At 45.5% G+C, this 7553-nt stretch overlaps 1 non-coding gene across 1 annotated transcript; it reads right to left on the bottom strand.

Moving 5' to 3' along the window:
* Positions 1–1106: 1106 nt before the first annotated feature.
* TRNAN-GUU lies at positions 1107–1180 on the bottom strand. Its single transcript has one exon. It is a non-coding gene; the product is annotated as a tRNA-Asn (tRNA).
* Between the last annotated feature and the right edge of the window lie 6373 nt (positions 1181–7553).

Consider the following 7553-nt stretch of genomic DNA (forward strand, 5'->3'; position numbering starts at 1 on the left):
CGCGCGCTCCAGAGTGCGCAGCGGTGAAACTCTGTGTTGGCCGTGTCCCTTGGACACAGCCAATTACAGATCGCCGCGAACGGCCAATCAGAGTGGCCGTTTGCGATGCGATCTGTGCGGCCAATGAGAGATGATCTCATATGAAAACACATGAGATCATCTCTCATTGCCGTTTTACACAGAGACAACGGTGCTGTCTCTGGAGAGGAGACGGATCTGTGTCCCTTGTACATAGAGACATAGATTGGTCACCCCCCCAGTCACCCCCCCTCCACCTACAGTTAGAACACAATGCAGGGATACATTTAACCCCTTCCTCACCCCCTAGTGTTAACCCCTTCAATGCCAGTCACATTTATACAGTAATTAGTGCATATTTATAGCACTGATCGCAGTATAAATGTGAATGGCGTCAAAAATGTGTCAAAAGTATCCGATGCGTCCGCCATAACGTCGCAGTCCCAATAAAAATCGCAGATCGCCGCCATTTCTAGTAAAAAAAATAAATAATAAAAAATAATAATTCTGTCTCCTATTTTGTAGGCGCTATAACTTTTGCGCAAACCAGTCGCTTATTGCGATTTTTTTTTACCAAAAATATGTAAAAGAATATGTATCGGCCTAAACTGAGGGAAAAAAAATGTTTTTTTTTTTTTTTTTAATTGGGATATTTATTATTGCAACAAGTAACAAATATTGTATTTTTTCAAAATTGTCGCTCTTTTTTGTTTATAGCGCAAAAAATAAAAACCGCAGAGGTGATCAAATACCACCAAAAGAAAGCTCTATTTGTGGGGAAAAAAGGACGTCAATTTTGTTTGGGAGCCACGTCGCACGACCGCGCAATTGTTAGTTAAAGCGACGCAGTGCCGAAAGCTGAAATTTCACCTGGGCAGGAGGGGGGTATATGTGCCCAGTAAGCAAGTGGTTAATAGATTCACATTTAAAAAAATAATAATCTATGTAGGTCCTTTATTAATTTCTTGCAAAAGCGGGGCTGTGCCTTTAAGTTCTGCATTGCAGGACAGTAAGGCAAAAACAAAAACACAAAGAAGCCTTATTTTTATAAATGATAATCATTTTTTTTTAGATATCAAAATAGCACGCGTCCCTGGGTGGGCTTGAACCACCAACCTTTCGGTTAACAGCCGAACGCGCTAACCGATTGCGCCACAGAGACAGCTGGTATGCAAGTCAGTCTCCATAGTACTCAGCTTGTGTCTGGGCTCCGAGTCTCCCAGAGCTGAGAGCAGCACAAAGAATCAGACGGCTGTATAGAGAATTCCACATCCCGGAGAGATTCTTATCCCATAGCGCTGCTGTAATCACATAGCACTGACACCTGGCTGAGATACAATGTAACCAAATGCAGGAATGTCACATGGGCAGACACGCCCCTTCCTATATCTCTCATGTCATTTATATATATTTTTTAGCAGACCCTAGAGAATAAAATGGCAATTATTGCATTTTTTTTTTATGTCACACAGTATTTGCACAACAGTTTTTCAAAGCAATTTTTTGAGAAAAATGCACTTCAGCCCTGGTTCACACTGGAGCGTTTTGACATGCGTTTTGACATGTCAAATCGGCGGCAATTGCCATCAATGGCACTGTCCCAATCGGAACGACGCAAAAAACTCCACCATTACGAGCAAAAACTGATGAAGAAATTAGATTTTTTATTTGTTTAAGCCCCGGACCAATATGCTGCCTAAAGACCCAAGGGGTTTTTACAGTTCGGGACTGCGTCGCTTTAACAGACAATTGCGCGGTCGTGCGACGTGGCTCCCAAACAAAATTGGCGTCCTTTTTTCCTCACAAATAGAGCTTTCTTTTGGTGGTATTTGATCACCTCTGCGGTTTTTATTCTTTGCGCTATAAACAAAAATAGAGCGAAAATTTTGAAAAAAATGCAATATTTTTTACTTTTTGCTGTAATAAATATCCCCCAAAAACATATATAAAAAATGTTTTTTTCCTCAGTTTAGGCCGATACGTATTCTTCTACCTATTTTTGGTAAAAAAAATCGCAATAATCGTTTATCGGTTGGTTTGCACAAAATTTATAGCGTTTACAAAATAGGGGATAGTTTTATTGCATTTTTATTTTTTTTATTTTTTTTACTACTAATGGCGGCGATCAGCGATTTTTTTCGTGACTGCGACATTATGGCGGACACTTCGGACAATTTTGACACATTTTTGGGACCATTGTCATTTTCACAGCAAAAAAATGCATTTAAATTGCATTCTTTATTGTGAAAATGACAGTTGCAGTTTGGGAGTTAAACACAGGGGGCGCTGTAACATTTAGGGTTCACTTTGTGTGTGTTTACAACTGTAGAGGGGTGTTGCTGTAGGACTGACGTCATCGATCGAGTCTCCCTAATAAAAGGGATCACTCGATCGATGCGCCGCCATAGTGAAGCACGGGGAAGCCGTGTTTACATACGGCTCTCCCCGTTCTTCAGCTCCGGGGCAGCTATAAACGTATAGCCGCGCCGTCGTCCCGGATCGCTCCCCGAGGCTTGCCGACCGCCGCATGTACCGGGGGGGGGGTGTCCCGATCGGACCCCCGACCAACATCAAGCAGAGGACGTACCGGTACGTACATGTGCCTGTCCGTGCCATTCTGCTGACGTATATTTACATGAGGAGGTCGGCAAGTGGTTAAGAGCCCTTTCACACCAAGCCACCCCGAGCGTCAGCGGTAAAATGCTGCTATTTTTAGCGGTGCTTTACCGTCGGATTTGCGGCGCGTTTTTTAAAAGGGTTAAAACCGCCTGCAAAGCCCCACTACAGTGGCGTTTTGCCGGCGGTACGGCGGCGCTGCCCATTGATTTCAACGGGCAGGATCGAATTAGGAGCGGTGAGTTCACCGCTCCTAATGTGCTCCAAAAAAGCTGCTGGCAGGACTTTTTCTGACGCCCTGCCAGCGCACCGCTCCAGTGTGAAAGTCCTAGGGCTTTCACACTGGAGTGAATGGAGCAGCTGTTTTAGGGCCAATTCACACCTGAGCGTTTTGTAGCCTGAAGCTATAAAACGCTAGAGGGGAAAAAATCCATTATTCTCTATGGAGATGGTTCACATCTCCACTCCATAAACAGTGGCGGCTGGTGCTCAAAATTTTTGGGGGGGGCGCAAACAAACTGAAAAATACTGGGAAAAAAAAAAACATTGATTGCCGCCATTGTGCCCATCATATGCAGCCACTTGTGCCCAACTTGTGCCCATCATATGCAGCCACTTGTGCCCAACTTGTGCCCATCATATGCAGCCACTTGTCCCCAACTTGTGCCCAACATATGCAGCCACTTGTGCCCATCATATGCAGACATTTGTCCCCAACTTGTGCCCACCCATATAAAACCATGTGTGCCCAACTTGTGCCCATCATATTCAGCCACTTGTGCCTAACTTGTGCCCATCATATGCAGCCACTTGTGCCCAACTTGTGCCGATCATATGCAGCCACTTGTCCCCAACTTGTGCCCATCATATGCAGCCACTTGTGCCCAACTTCTACCGATCATTTGCAGCCACTTGTGCCGATCATATGCAGCCACTTGTGCCCAACTTGTGCCGATCATTTTCAGCCTTTTGTGCTCAACTTGTGCCCATCATATGCAGCCACTTGTGCCCAACTTGTGCCCATCATATGCAGCCACTTGTGCCCAACATATGCAGCCACTTTTGCCGATGATATGCAGCCACTTGTCCCCAACTTGTGCCCATCATATGCAGCCACTTGTGCCCAACTTCTGCCCATCATATGCAGCCACTTGTGCCCAACTTGTGCCGATCATATGCAGCCACTTGTCCCCAACTTGTGCCCATCATATGCAGCCACTTGTGCCCAACTTCTACCGATCATTTGCAGCCACTTGTGCCCAACTTGTGCCGATCATATGCAGCCACTTGTGCCCAACTTGTGCCGATCATTTTCAGCCTTTTGTGCTCAACTTGTGCCCATCATATGCAGCCACTTGTGCCCAACTTGTGCCCATCATATGCAGCCACTTGTGCCCAACTTGTGCCCATCATATGCAGCCCCTTTTGCCAAAGATATGCAGCCACTTGTCCCCAACTTGTGCCCATCATATGCAGCCACTTTTGCCGATGATATGCAGCCACTTGTCCCCAACTTGTGCCCATCATATGCAGCCACTTGTGCCCAACTTGTGCCCATCATATGCAGCCACTTGTCTCCAACTTGTGGCTATCATATGCAGCCGCTCGTGCCCAACTTGTGCCTATCCCTTTAATTGTCGCCGCTGTGCCAATTGTCCCCATTGATGTCACTGTGCCCCTGTCTCCCCCCGCCCGGCACTTACCTTTACTGGAGTCAGCCATCCATGTCCTCGACCCTCGCCTTAATGTCTTCTCCCGCCCTCGATGACGCTTCAGCCAATCAGGTTACCGGTAGCCAGAACCGGCCAACCTGATTGGCTGAGACGCCTGTCAGTCTTATCCAAGGAGCGCACATACCGTGCGTTCCGAGGATAAGCTTCCGGGGACCCGAGGGCTGTACTCGGAAAGCCTATCAGAGCCGCTGGCTCTGATAGGCACTTCTGTACAGCCAACCAGCTGCCGTTATTCAGCTAGCTGGCGCTCAACATCCAGCCAGCTGAATAGTGGGCGGCAGCGGGACAATAACATAGATTCGTGCAATGCATGAATCTATGTTATTAGACTCAGTGGCAGTGAGAGCCAGAGGGGGCGGCGCTCCAGCGCCCTCTATGGACGAACCGCCACTGTCCAAAACGCCTGAAGCTCAAACAAGTTCTGGACCCTTTTTGTCGCTCGAATTGGACTGATTTGGGCATTTTTGAACGTTTGTATTCCCATAGAAACTAATGGAAACGCTCGATTCAAGCGTCTAGCGTGACAACGAGCGTTTCTACGGGCATTTTGTCGCTTTTATCTGTTCTGTGAAATAGAATATTCACCCAGGAAGAAGATAAAAAAAATCTACAAACATAGCAACAAATTAAGAAAGAGATGATAATTTTTCCTATTGGCCAAAATAAAAAATGACGAAGTTCAAAAACGTCGGACAACGCTGTATGCAAACGTGCGAATACGTGCAATACGCGTCCAAACGTGTGACAAAACGCCAGAAAAAACGCTCAAAAATGCAACGCTCAGTTGTGAATGGGGCCTTAGGGTGCTTTGCAGGTGCTATTTTTAACGCTATAGCGCCTTCAAAATGCCCCCAGTGTGAAAGCGATCTTATAGCACAAAGTAAGAAATAGATATATATATTTTAAATTGTCTGTCTTTTTTTGTTTGTCTTTTGTCTTTATAGCGCAAAAATAAATAAATCGCAGAGGTGACCAAATATCACCAAAAGAAAGCTGTATTTGTGGGGGGAAAAAGGACATCAATTTTATTTGGGTACAGTGTCACACAACCGCGCAATTGTCAATTAAACTATCGCAAAAAATGGCTTGGTCATGAAGGGGGGTAAACCTTCCAGAGCTGAAATGGTTAAACAGTTATTCACTGCTCATGGTTTTTTGATGTAGAATAAAAACGCACTGGACTACCAGCCATAGATTAACATTTTCTCCAGATTAAACATATCTAAACCCAAAAACAAAAATGTAACATATTGCAGTTTACTAATCCTTAGATGTGGCGGCTGCATTCGTTTTCTTTTTTGGGCTTTTTAACTTTACTTTTACCTGGTGATCTAGCCAGTACCACACTTCCAGTCTTGGGGTGCCTCAGCAGCAGCATTATCAGTCTGGGAAGAGAATAGTGTAAACTAGTAGATTTTAAGTGGTTGTAAACCCTCCATATACCCAGTGAAGTGACTGGACTCAGGTGATACACAGAGATGAAACAAATCCTCCTACATAAGTTATACCTGTTTATCTGTAGCCTTCTTTCCGCTACATCTGCTTAAGATTCAAAACGTAGACAGCTTGTCTGAGCTTTTAGAGAGCAAGCGGCGGGAAACTGAATATAGACTCGGCAGAGCTCAGGGAGGAGAGCTGATTGGAGGGAAGGGACACCCCCCCCCCCCCTCTTCAAACAGTACATAGCAACAGAGCGCCCCTGTCACCATTTTCCTCTTAAAGTGGTTGTAAACCCACTTTTTTCACTTTTACCTATACTAAGGCTTACCTGTAGGTATAAAGAATATCTCCTAAACCTGTACGGTTTAGGAGATATTCCCCTCGCAATGCGCCACTAATTGCAGCGGCGCATGTGCAGGGGGGATCGACGGCGAAAGGACCGGCAGCCGCCGGACCTTGCCGAATTTAAATCTCCCGCACGCACACGCGGGAATGACGTCATCGCCGCTCCAGCCAATCACAGCGCTGGAGCGGCGATACCCGGAAGACACGCCAGAGCAAGATGACATCTCACTCGGCGTGGACCAGGTAAGTGTTCTTCACCTCGTTCCGAGGTAAGTATTTCATAATCAGCCAGTATGCGGTGCATACTAGCTGATTATGCCTTTTGCCTTGCAGGTTTAAAAAAATAAAAAAAAGTTTGCGCGGTTTACAACCGCTTTAACCACTTGCTTACTGGGCACATATACCCCCCTCCTGCCCAGGTGAAATTTCAGCTTTCGGCACTGCGTCGCTTTAACTAACAATTGCGCGGTCGTGCGACGTGGCTCCCAAACAAAATTGACGTCCTTTTTTCCCCACAAGTAGAGCTTTCTTTTGGTGGTATTTGATTGCCTGTGCAGTTTTTATTTTTTGCGCTATAAACAAAAAAGTGCGATAATTTTTAAAAAAATACAATATTTTTTACTTGTTGCTATAATAAATATCCCAATTTAAAAAAAAAAACTAATTTTTTTTCTCAGTTTAGGCCGATACGTATTCTTCTACATATTTTTGGTAAAAAAATTAAAAATCGCAATAAGCGACTGGTTTGCGCAAAAGTTATAGCGCCTACAAAATAGGGGACAGAATTATTATTTTTTATTATTTTATTTTTTTACTAGAAATGGCGGCGATCTGCGATTTTTATTGGGACTGCGACGTTATGGCGGACACATCAGACACTTTTGACACATTTTTGGCGCCATTCACATTTATATGCTATAAATATGCACTAATTACAGTATAAATGTGACTGGCATTGAAGGGGTTAACACTAGGGGGTGAGGAAGGGGTTAAATGTATTCCCTGCATTGTGTTCTAACTGTGTGTGGAGGGGGGGTGACTGGGGGGGGGGGTGACCGATCTCTGTCCCTATGTACAAGGGACACAGATCGGTCTCCTCTGTGTAAAACGGCAATGAGAGATGATCTCATATGTTTACATATGAGATCATCTCTCATTGGCCGCACAGATCGCATCGCAAACGGCCACTCTGATTGGCCGTTCGCGGCGATCTGTAATTGGCTGTGTCCAAGGGACACGGCCAACACAGAGTTTCCCCGCTGCGCGCTCTGGAGTGCGCGCGGGGAACGCGCAAAGGGGCAGACGTCAATTGACGTCCAGTTGGATTTTCAGGTCCGCGCTGTAGCCGCCATTCGGCTATAGCGCGGGTCTGAAGTGGTTAATGTCAGGAAAACTTGTCAT

Source organism: Rana temporaria, chromosome 5, assembly GCF_905171775.1.
Source record: "Rana temporaria chromosome 5, aRanTem1.1, whole genome shotgun sequence".
In the NCBI taxonomy this organism is placed as follows: domain Eukaryota; kingdom Metazoa; phylum Chordata; class Amphibia; order Anura; family Ranidae; genus Rana; species Rana temporaria.